Source organism: Mustela lutreola, chromosome 1, assembly GCF_030435805.1.
Source record: "Mustela lutreola isolate mMusLut2 chromosome 1, mMusLut2.pri, whole genome shotgun sequence".
Lineage (NCBI taxonomy): Eukaryota > Metazoa > Chordata > Mammalia > Carnivora > Mustelidae > Mustela > Mustela lutreola.
Genome location: NC_081290.1, coordinates 244,806,620 through 244,819,531, shown reverse-complemented (window position 1 = coordinate 244,819,531; position 12,912 = coordinate 244,806,620).

Sequence of the window (12,912 nt, the reverse complement as noted above, 5' to 3'; positions counted from 1 at the left end):
CCTGCATCAGGCTCCACATCAGGCTCTTGCTCAATGGGAAGCCTAGTTCTCCCTCTCCCTCTGCTGGCCATGCCCTTTGCTTGTTTCCTATCTGTGTCAAATAAAATCGTTTTTAAAAATTATATATATATATTTATATATATATATACACACACAGACACAGACACACACACACACACACTGTTGGGACTACATCAAAATAAAAAGCTTCTGAACAGCAAAGGAAACAGTTAACAAAAGATGACCTATTGAATGGCAAGGATATGGGGGAAAATGTATACATTTAATGTGACCAGGTGTTTTCGGTTTTTTGTTTTGTTTTGTTTTGTTTTTTAAATAGAACTAGACATGCCATGTGACTTCCAATGCCTGTCTAAAGGCATTGCAATTTTTCACCTTGGTCTCTGAGCTCTCATTCTGTGGGAAGCTGGCCACCATGTGCTGATGACCTACAAACAGTCCTGTGGAGAGGCCTGTATACAGAGAAACTGAAGGCCTCCCATCAGCTGCCAGGACCAGCCCGCTCACCACATGAGTGAGCCACCTTGGAAATAGATCCTCCTCAAACTTTCAGATGACTACAGACCCAGTTGGCATCTGACTGGGATCTTAAGAGAGATTCTGAGCCAGAATTGCTCGGGCAGCCATTTCCTGACTCAAGAAAACTACAGTAGGTGATTATTACCAGTATATCGTGGGGTGATTTCTTAGCATTAGCTAATGAGTACAAAGAACAGTGGATAAAATATGTCCACTTTTTGTATGAAGTGGAGAATAAAAGGTGTGTGTGCGCGCACGTGTGTGTGCACACATGTAGGCACTTAGGTATGAATAAAAAACATAGATGGATTAATAACAAACTAATGAAAATGGTCAATCCTAGGACACTGAGAGAAAGAGGCAAATGAGGATGGAAGGGAAGTGAGACCTCTTGGTGTGCTCATCTTCTATTAAGTTTTTGATTATCAGTAACTATTTATTATGTGTATAATACAAACACATAGTGACTACATAAATATTAGATGAATACTTATAGAGTTGAAACCACACAAAATAAACCTATTTTTGAAAATTAAAATTCATTTTTTTTTTTTATTTTACAAACTACTAATACCCAGATAAAATTGGAAGCATGAAGGACAGAAATTAAGCATGGTTATTTTCAAAGGTCCCAAATGATTTTGATGTGCAACTTATATATATAGAAACACTGTCCTAGGAGAAGCTCTTTTTCTACTTTCCAAAACTAACAGGAACAGTAATGGAAAATTTAAACAGTGCTATAACTAATAAGAAATTGAATTCATAATTTTCTTTAAATGTCTACAAAGAAAATTCTCGGTCTAAATTCACCAGTGGGGGCACCTGGGTGGCTCAGTGGGTTAAGCCGCTGCCTTCGGCTCAGGTCATGATCTCAGGGTCCTGGGATCGAGTCCCGCAGGGAGCCTGCTTCCCTCTCTCTCTCTCTCTGCCTGCCTCTCTGTCGACTGTGATCTCTCTCTGTCAAATAAATAAATAAAATCTTTAAAAAATAATAATAATAAATAAAAATAAATTCACCAGTGAACTCTAATGACAATCTTATACAAATGCTTCTAGAGAATAGGAAAAGAACACACACACACCCCCAAATGATTTTTTTTTCATGCTAGAATAACTCTAATACCAAATTCATGTATATTTAAAGAAAGGAAATTATAAGCCAATCTAACTCATGAATGGAGATGTAAAGAAATAGGTATGTGTAAATCACACACATAACCAATGTTCTTATGAGGACACCCATCACATCTGATTAGGGCCTCCATAATAGCTATGTTCTAACTTAATTGCCTCTTTTTAGGCCCTGTCTTCAATTACAGTCACATTCTGAAGTACTGGGGGGTTAAGACTTCAAGTTAAGGGGTTAAGACCACACATGGATTTCGGGGTATATAATTAAGCTCATAACAGCAAGGTAATACAGAATTCTGGGACCAAGATCTAAACAAAAGAGGAAATCTGGAGAAGTGAGCTTGGACTGTATCACACTCATTTTCTCCTTTAGTTGTGAACCAACCTGGGGGAGGCAATTCACAGGCTGAGAAGCACAATTTCTGATAGAGTCACAGAGCTAGGGGCCAAAAACTTGGAGAATATAGCCTACCAAGGGATCCTAAAAAATCTTTTCATTCTTACTCTGAGTGAAAAAAAGGGCTACACTGAAGTTGAAGCCCAGGTTTGATTTGCTTCAGTCCATTGTTGGACAAAGGTGATTCAAAATTGCTAATCTAATGCCCCAGCACCCTGCCAAAGGCAAACAAATCCCCTCTAGAGGAAGATAAAAATCTTAGGCCTCAAATATTTTTGAACTGAAAAAATTTTTGAATTGAAAAAGTTCAATTTTTCATACACATTGTTGGCACTCACTGATAACTAGCATGTCAGGAGACAAGATAATGACTGAAACTAAAAGAAACAACAGACAACAGAAAGACCTTCAACAGATCCAGATAATAGGGTTACCAACTGCAAACTTTACAATACACATGCTTAATACATTTGTAGTAGACACTCGTAGTCTTTTTTTTTTTTTTTAAGATTTTATTTGACAGCACACAAGAAGGGAGAGCAGCAGGCAGAGGGAGAGGGAGAAGCAGGCCCCCTACCCCTCAGAGCAGGGAGCCCGATATGGGCCTTGATTCCAGGACCCTGAGATCACGACCCAAGTGGATGGCAGATGCTCAACCAACTGAGCCACCCAGGCACCCCACTCTTAGTTCTCTACCGTGATTTATTTACTAAGTGGATTCACTCACTCCACCTATGCCCCTACTTGTACCCCCAAGTGTAAGCTGCTCATACTCTTTCCCAGAACTGTCCTCAATTGATGAGGGCATCTCTCCTGGAATTCCTTAGAAAGTTAGCCTGAACCCCCTCATCCCTGCCCCAGCAGGCAGTAACTGACTAATCCAGGAGTAGTTAAGTTATATAGACAGACAGCTTGCTTCAAAGAGGACAACCATGTGATATTCTTGGTGCTTCAGAACTCCATCCTCTGGGGTCAGGCTGAGGACTTCAGCCGCATCAACATCTTGGGCTTCTTCCCATGCCTTATTCTGCGCTCCTCAGAAGTTTCCCTGCAATAAGTCAGTTGCACGAGAATCCCTAGCTCAGGCTCTGCTTCTAGGAAACCTAACAGGTTCAAGATTGAAAAATTCATCAGAGAAGTAAAAATCATAAAATGAAAATTCTAAAACTAAACCATACACTAGCTAAATTATAAGAACTTAGTGGATGGATTTAATAGTAGACTGAAATATAATGAAGGAGTGGCTACAATTAAGCACGGAGAGATAAAGGATAGAACGAGAAAAGTGTAAGAGATGTATGGGGTAGAACAACATCTAACATTTGTGAACTTGAAAACTCAGAGGGGGAGAAGAGAAAGAATGGGACAGAAGTAATACTTGAAGATGGAATGGCTAAGAATTTTCCAAAACTGATAAAAAGACTTTTAAGCCAGAAATTTGAGAAGCCCTATGAAGGCCATACAGGGTAAATGGGGGGAGGGGGGCAATCACTTCAAAGCAACAATAAAACTGATAGCTAACTTCATAATAGGAACAGTGCCTATCCAGAAGACAAAGGCATGGTGTCTTCAAATCCTGCAAGAAAATAATCTAGAATATTACCCTCAGCCTTGAGAACCTTTGCTCCAAAAGGTGCAAGCCATTTCAGACAAAAAGTCAGGTGAGCGCCTTCAGCAGGGAGAAGAGGGAACTGAGATGGAGAAGAGGCATGTGAGAACTTCTGGGGAGACAGCAACGTTTGCTGCAGAATGGTGTTCATAGCCTCTCATTTTGCTGCATGTATTTCTGTATACTCCCATGTATATTTCACAAAAACATTAAAAATGTTACACATTGTACTTTTTTTTTTTAAGATTTTATGTATTTGTTTGAGAGAATGCCAGTGGGGTGCAGGCAAGGGAGAGGGACAAGTAGACTCCACACTGAGCCTAACTCAGGGCTCAGTCTCATGACCCTGAGATGAACCTGAGCTGAAATCAAGATGCTCAAACAACTGAACCGCTCAGGTGCTCCTCATTGTACTCATTTTTAATGTAAAAACATTTCATTTATAAATTATCTTCTAAAGCAGATAAGCCTTATACTGAATGAAGAATACTGAATATTTTTCGTATGTTGTTTGATAGTAATGATTAATGAGAGGTCTGCAATGTTGAGATTTATAAGAAATATATCTAGCCATTGATACAACAAAAATATATTTCTCATAAATATTTGGTCTTCATTCATAGTTACGGGCTTACAGCTCCCAAAACCCTTGGAATTTCCTGAGTGGGAAGAGCAAGGAGAGCATCTTTTGCTATAATGTTTGGTCTCTTGTCCTCAGTTTCTGAATAAATGCTTCAGAGCCATTAAGGTGAAATGGGTTTCTTGTTATTCATAACAAGTCCCTTTCCCCCACAGCTGGGTTTATGTTAATGAGGTGACTATAGGGTAATGCCTAACTGTGAGGACTGGTTGTCAGGGGAACCAATCATGATCCAGAGGTTGGAACTTGCAGTCCCACCCCCTGATTTCTGGGGAGGAGACAGGTTTGGAGGTTGAATCAATCTCCAATGGTAAGTGATTTAATTAGCTGGGCCTGTGGAATAAAGCCTCCATGAAATCCCAGAAGAAGTGGTGTGGAGAGCTTCACAGCTGGTGAGCCAGAATGCTTCCCTGTGCTATTGTGCTGGGTCCACAGCTCCCTAAGGACAGAAGCTAATTTGGGAACTTAACTTCAGAATCTCTTCATCTGGCTGTTGGTTAGTATCCTCTAATATCCTGTGTAGTAATATGGTAACTTGTGAGTAAATGGATTTTTTTAAGTTTCGTGAAGGACTCTAGCAAATTAAGATCCCAAGGAGGGGGTTGTGGGAACCTCCGGTCTGTAGTCAGTGGGTTGGTCAGTGATTGGTGTCTGAAGCAGAGGACAGTCTTGTGGAACTGAGCCCATAACTTGTGGAATGTGATGCTATTTCTGGGTCAATGGGGTCGGAATCGAGTTGAATTGTAGGAAACCCAGCTGGCGTTGGAGAATTAATTACTTGGTGGTAATGTGAGAAAACCACATTCCCACATTGGAATTGGTTCTGATGAAGTTCTAGAACATAGGTGAGGTTCCGTGGGGTGAGGTCTGGAGCCGATGACCAAGAAAGAATTCTTGAGACATCTTCGGTGCAAAATGGTGGTTGATTAAAGCACGGGGACAGGACCCATGGGCAGGAAGAGCTGCTGCCCCGAGTTGTGAGGGATGGCAGGTTCTGTACCCTGGAGTTGGAGGGGAGGTAAGGAAAAGAGAGGTTCAATAGAACTTTCATATGCTAAAGAGGGCCTATAAGGTACCAGACCAGAGAGGCAAAGTTGGTCCCAAGGTTGTTTTTCCCTTTTAGCAAGCCATTAACATAAAGAGAGTTGGGACATTCCCAAAGAATGTCAAATTTGTCCCACCCAGGAGTGGAGGGGGTGAGGGGGAGATTGTGAGGTGTCAGCCTTTTGCTTGGGGTGAGGGGGAGATTGCGAGGTGTCAGCCTTTTGCTTTGTCCTCAGCCAGCCTTCTGCTCCCTCATCAGTTCTAGAAACTTTAGGTTTAATTTTGAAATAAACCTTAACACTTAAAATTAAAATTTTATTAAACTCTGTATTTTGGGCCTTTCTTTAAAAATGAAGTTCTGTGGGTGCCTGGGTGGCTCAGTGGATTAAGCCTCTGCCTTTGGCTCGAGTCATGATCCCAGGTTCCTGGGATTGAGCCCCAAATCAGGCTCTCTGCTTGGTGGGGAGCCTGCCTCCCCCACCCTGCCCAGCTGCCTGCCTCACTGCCTACTTGTGATCTCTGTCAAATCAATCAATCAATCAATCAGTCTTTAAAAATGAAGTTCTGTCAAAGCTGGACTGGCTTTTGTTTTGTTCTAAGATTTTTTTAAATTCTCTGAGAAAGCAGGACAGGGGGAGCAACAGGCAGAGGGAGAGGGAGAAGCAGGCTTACTTGGAGCAGGGATCCCTCTGGGGCTCCATCCCAGGCCCCGGATCATGACCTGAGCTGAAGGCAGCTGCTTAACGACTGAGCCAGCCACCCAGGCGTCCCTGGGCTGGCATTTTGATTCCCAAATATATATATATATATAGCTTAGTTTTGGCTTTTTACATGATATATCCAAATTTACTGCACCAAGTCCACACCATTAATTTATCATTTCTGTCTGGTCTTTAAATATGTGGCCTCCACTTAAAATTTCTGAAAAAAGCTCTCACTTGCGTTACACTGTGAATCTGCTTCTACAGGCTAAATATTCTAGGTTCTTTACATGATTTGGTCATTATTATTCTTATCTGGATCTCTTCTCCTTACCCATGGATTTGTGTATGCAAACACACTGTTTTGAGGAAGGGAGTTTAAGAAACCCCTACACCCAGCTTGTTCTTTTTTTAAACCAGAAAAAACAAAAACAAAAACAAAAAACAGGTAATTAACAACAGCTCCCAGTGTTTTTAATGGTAGTGGTCTTATTAAACCAGCCCTTCATTTATCCTTTACTAACAGCAGTTATTTGAACTTAAATAATGCAAGGAATCTGTTCTTCATGAATTTCATCAACTTGATGGTGGATTTTCATATCTTTATTGATCTTCTGTGTCTTCATTCAGGCTGATAATACTGAAACAGCTATTAAGAGAAAATAAAGATAAAACCAGCAAACAGATGCCTTCTTAATTGTTTTTCTGATGAAATTGATGAGGGAGCAGGAGGCTGGCTGAGGACAAAGCAAGAGCTGGCGCCTTGCACCCCCCCCTCCATCCGCTCCCCTCCATAGGTGTAGCATTCCTCAGGCACCCCTGACTGCCATAAAATGATAAATAGTTAACTTGCTAAGATCACAATCCTACAAGACAGGAGTCTCCCTTGGTTTGCAAATGTCCTTGAGATTTACAAACAAAGAAGTTACCTTATCAATAGCCCAAATTCCAAAGACACAGAACTCAGTTTCTCAAGCCTAATGTCACCCTCCCCTCCATAAAAACCGAAGGAGGCAGAGGTAGAAGGAAGAGTAAATAAAGTTAAATTTCTTCTAAACCTAAATCTCATTAACAAGGATGTTTGATGGCAGGAATGTAACATTCCACCGGGAGACTCTCAATTGTCTTTACTTAATAGTAACTAAGCCTTCAATATCCTGATAGTATTCTTTGCCCCAATATCCCTTCTGAATACCCCTTTGTCCTCACCTACCCAACTCCTGCGTATATAACCAACCACTCCTAACAATCCGGGGCAGCCGCATCTCCGCCTGCCCACGGGCCCTGTCCCCGTGCTTTAATAAACCACCATTTTGCACCAATGACGTCTTAAGAATTCTTTCTTAAGAATTCTTTCTTTAGTCGTCGGCTCCGAACCTCCTCACCCCACCGAACCTGACTTAGGTTCTGGGACTTCATCAAAATGAATTTGAATATTCTCATTAAAATCTTATCCTAAAAAATCTGAGAAGCCCCAAATGGGAATTTGGACCATGTGAAGCTTTTTCAAGAAAATTAAAATGAGTCTAAGACCCTAGGCTTGGGGTCCATTTCCAACCTGAAATAGGTAACAGCAGAATTTGAGACTGTTCTATAAAAATGCAGTAGAAATTTGTACACTGATATCACATGACAAAAATGCTAAGCTTTCTTTCAATTAATTTGAAAAAAAATCCTGCTCTCAATTCTGTCGGATTTTTTCATAAACAATGATATCATTTATAAATAATGACAGTTTTGTGTCTTCCTTTCCAATTACTATGGTTATTCTTACTAAGCTTAGAAGCTCTAGTCAGTGTTGCTGAAAGGGAGGATAGTGAGCACTCTTACCCTTTTAAAGGAAAGACCTTTCACTGTTGGCCTGGCCGAAAGGGCTACTTAAGATGGCAAAAGTTCCCGCCACAAAACCTGAACTCGGACAGGAGAACAAAGACCCAAGAGGAATCTGAGACCCTCCCGGCTCTGGCTCCCATGGACCAAGGGGACCCTGACAAGCAGGAATCTGAGACCCCCCGCCCCGGGCTTCAGTGGACCAATGGGACCCTGACGAGCAGGCGAAATATCCAAATAAGGGGAACTTGCCAAAAGACCCCTGAACTCCCCTCGAGGCCCCTTAAAAGTCCCCTCCTCCCTGCCTTGGGCGCGACTTCCACCACTCTGCTTTCCAGAGTCGGGGAACCTGGCCCCAGGGTGCCCACCTCCTCCAGGGGCAATTTTTCTGGTTCCCCTTCTCCTGAGCCCTGAAACTTCCCCGGAGAGTGTTTCTAATAAATCTTGCCTTGCACCCACTTTGCCTGGTGTTGTGTTCATCTCGCCAGAAAAACTTTACATTCACCATTAACAGGACATTTACTGCAGTTTTTCTTCAGGCCCCTAGAGCTTCATTTTGTTTCTATTCTAAGTTTGTCTTTTTCCCCCTTCCTACCCTCCATCCTTCTATCATTCTTGTTTTCTTCTACTTTAATGATAAAAGGGTGAATTATTTATCTCCTTTATTGAGATGATCTTTTTTCTTTTCTAACGGACTAATGTGTTTAATTACATTTTTTTTTTAATTGAAATAACACTGGTCTACAATATTGTGCTCGGTTTCAAGTGTTATCACACAGTGATTCAACATTGAAATATATTGGGAGCCCTTACCATGGTGTTTACCATCTGTACTGTAAGGTTTTACAGGGGAGATGAACAGGACACCAGGCGAGATAGGCGCAAGGCGAGATTTATTTAAGACGCCCTCCCGCTAGGTTTTGACACTCCGGAGAGAGGAGTCGGGGAAGTCCCCTGCGGGAGGGGTCGAGTGGGTCTTTTATCTGGGTTAAGACAGGGCGTATAAGCCATATAAGGTAAGGTATTTGGTGATTGGAGGGTAGGGGGAGTCCTGATGTTCCTGTTTCCTGCATAGGTATCGGGTTACTTTTGGTGACATGTCCTCCGCATATGTCCTTCCCGCGGGAGAGTCATGGGTTAAAGAAGGGGCGGCCTGGAAGACGACGGCGAGGCGGCCGATTCTATTGTTCCTCCTGCATTCCTGGAGCTGCGGACCCAACATGTACAGTACAACATTACCGCGTTATTGTGGACAGTATTCCCTGAGCTACAGTTCACATCCATGTGACCGGTATATTTTATAAGCGGAAGTTCCTGCGCATTGATGCTCTTTACCTACTTCACCCATCCTTCCAACCTTCTCCTCTAGGAAACTACCAGTTTATTTATTTATTTATTTATTTAACAGAGAGAGAGAGAGAGAGAGAGAGAGCGCGCGCAAGAGAGAGAGAACATGTAGGGGGAGTGGGGGAGGGAAAAGCAGGTTTCCTGCTGAGCAGGGAGCCCGATGCAGGGCTGGATCCCAGGACCCGGGCATCATGACCTGGATCATGACCTGAGCTGAACGCAGATGCAGATGCGTAATGACTGAGCCACCCAGGTGTCCCAACTACCAGTTTAATACCTCTATTTACAAATCTGTTTTTATTTCTGCTCATTTGCTTTTAGATTGAAAATATATGGAAGATTGTATGGTGTTTTTCTTTCTCGCACATATTTCACTTTGTTAGCTTAAGGACCTCAAGTTCTATCCGTGTTGTCACAGATAGCAAGATTTCTTCCTTTTTTATGACTGAATAGTACTCTGTTGGACATACATAGCACATTTTCTTTGTACATTCATCCATCAGTGGACACTTAGGTTTCTTCCATGTCTTGACTATTGCAAAGAATCCTGCAATGATCTTAGGGGTGTGTGTACCTTTTTGAGTTAGTGTTTTTGTTTCCTTTGGATAAATACCCAGAAGTGGACTTGTTGGATCATATGGTAGTTCTTTTTATTTTGGGGATAACCTTCATATATTTGTCATAGTGGCTGTGCCAGTTTACTTTCCCACCAATAGCACATTTGAGTTCCCTTTTCTGGGGTGCCTTGTTGGCTCAGTAGGTTAAATGTCTGCCTTTGGCTTTGGGTCATGACAAGGGTCCTGGGATTAAGTCCCTCATAGAGTTCCCCCTGACCACCATTCCCCCTCTCTCTACAAATAAATAAAATGTTTTTCTTTTTTTAAAGATTTTATTTATTTATTTATTTGACAGAGAGCACAAGCTGGGGGAGTGGCAGGCAGAGCAGGTAGAGGGAGCAGTAGACTTCCCACTAAGCAAAGAGGCCAGTGAAGGACTCCATCCGAGCCAAAGGCAGCTGCTTAACCGACTGAGCCACCCAGGAGTCCCAATAAATAAAATCTTTAGAAAAAAATTCCCCTTTTTTAGTGGCAGCTGGGTGGCTCAGTCATTAAATATCTGCCTTTGCCTCAGGTCATGATCCCTGGGTCCTGGGATTGAGCCCTGCATTGGGCTCCCTGCTCAGCAGGAAGCCTGGTTCTCCCTCTCTCACTCCCCCTGCTTGTGTTCCCTCTCTTGCTGTGTCTCTCTCTGTCAAATGGTTAAATAAAATCTTTTTTAAAAAAATTCCCTTTTCTCCTCTTTCTTGCTAACACTTGTTAGAATGGTTACTATCAAAAAAGAGGGGCACTGGGTGGCTCAGTTGGTTAAGCATCTGCCTTTGGCTCAGGTCATGATCCTGGAGTCCCAGGATCGAGTTCCGCATCGGGCTCCCTGCTCAGCAGGGGGTCTGCTTCTCTCTCTGACCGTCTCCCCTCTCATGCTTGTGCACTCTCTCAAGTAAAAAAAAAAAAAAAAAAAAAAAAAGACAGCAGGTGCGAGGTGATCACTCATTGCACTTCTCATTTTGCGCTTCCCTGGACGAGTGATGTTGAGCCCCTTTCCGTGCACATCTTGGCCACCTGTTTCTCCTCCCTGGAAGAAGGTCCATTCAGAGCCTCTGCCCATTTCCTACACCGGATGGGGTTTTGGTTTTCATGGTGTTTGTGTTTTTCTCTAATGAGGTGTATGAGTGCTTTGTACAGTTTGCGTATTACCCCTTATCAGAGAAGGGCCCTTGCAAATATCTTCTCCCACTCAGTGAGTGGCCTTGTTTGTCTTGTTGGTGGCTCCCTTCACTGTGCAGAAGCTTCCAGTCTGCTGTAGTCCCAGCTGTTTGCTTCTGCTCCTGCTGACCTATCAAAAAAATCCATGCCGGGGCACCTGGGTGGCTCAGTGGGTTAGGCCTCTGCCTTCACCTCAGGTCATGATCTCAGTGTCCTGGGATGGAGCCTAAATGGGACTCTCTGCTCGGCAGGGAGCCTGCTTCCTCCTCCTCTCTCTGCCTGCCTCTCTGCCTACTTGTGATCTCTCTCTCTCAAATAAATAAAACAAAATCTTTTTAAAATTTAAAAAAAAAAAAAAAAAGAAAGGAAAAAACAATCCATGCCAAGGTTTGTTTTTTATGGTTTCAGGTCTCACATGTAGGTCTTTAATCCATTTTGAGTTTATTTTGCATATGGCATGAGAAAGTTGTCCAGTTTCATTCTTTCACAGGAAGCTGCCCAGTTTTCCCAGCACTGTTAATTGAAGACTATTCTTTTACCATTGGATATCCTTGGCTTCTTTCTCATAAATTGACCATATATATGGATTTATTTCTGGGCTCTCTCTTCTGGTCCTTTGATCTGTTGATAACTGTTTTACAATATAGGTGAAAATCGGGAAGCACGGTATCTTCAGTTTTGGGGATTTTTTTTGTTTTTTGTTTTTTTTTGAGATTTGTTTTTTGAGAGCTAGCAGGAAGATAGCAGAGGAAGAGAGAGAGAAGTCGACTCCACACTGATTGCAGAGTCCAATGTGGGGCTTGATCTCACAACCCTGAAATCATGACCTGAGTCAAAATCAAGAGGCGGACGCCTAACTGACTGAGCCACCCAGGTGTCCCTAGTTTTGCATTTTTTATGATTCCTTTGGCTATGTCTTATGGTTCCATACAATTTGCCAATTATATCTCAATCTTAAAAATGCCACTGGAATTTGGTAGGGATTGCATTGAATAGATTGTTTTGGGTGGTCTGTACATTTTAACACTAGTCTTTCAAACATGAGCACTGAATTTTGCATTAATTCAATTTTCTTCATTGTGTTATTCACCTTTTTTTTTGAAGATTCATTTTTTTCTATTATGCTCAGTTAGCCAACATATAATATACATCATTGATTTTTGATGGTAGAAGTTTTATTTTAGAAAGCATATGCATGAGCATGGAGGGGAGGTGGAAGGGGAGAGGGAGAAAGGATCCAAGCAGACTCCGTGTGAAGTTCAGAACCAGTCACTGGGCTCAGTCTCACAAGCCTGACCTGGAACCAAGCATGACCTGACCTGGAACCAAGAGGCAGTTGCTTCAGCAACCATGCCACCCCTATGTTGTTCACCTTAGTTGTGTTTTATGTATTTCCTTTGAAATTGTAAATGGGGTTCTTAATTTCTCACATATTTCATTATTTTATAGAAATGAAAGAAATTTTTTATTTTGCACCCACCAACTTTACTGAACTTGGTTTTTTTTTTTTTGTTTGTTTGTTTTTTTTTTTTTGGTGAAGTCTTTAGGGTTTTCCATATGTATATAATATCGTGTCATCTGCAAGTAGAGACCATTTTACTTCTTCCTTTATTATTGGAAGTTTTCATTTTTTCTCTGAGTCTCCGGCTAGACTTCCAATACTATGTTGAATAAAAATGGTGAGTGTAGCATCTTTGGTTTTTATTTTAGGTTAGCTGTGGGCTTTTCCATACATGGTCTTTATGATGTTTCTTCCATTGCCCACTTTGTTGAGAGGTGTTATCATACATAGATGGTGAATTTTATCCTATGTTTTACTGCTCTACTGGGATCATGATTTTTGTCCTTCATTTGGTTAATGTAGTATATCTGTATTGTTTTTCTAACTTAAGCTAGATCCTTAGCTC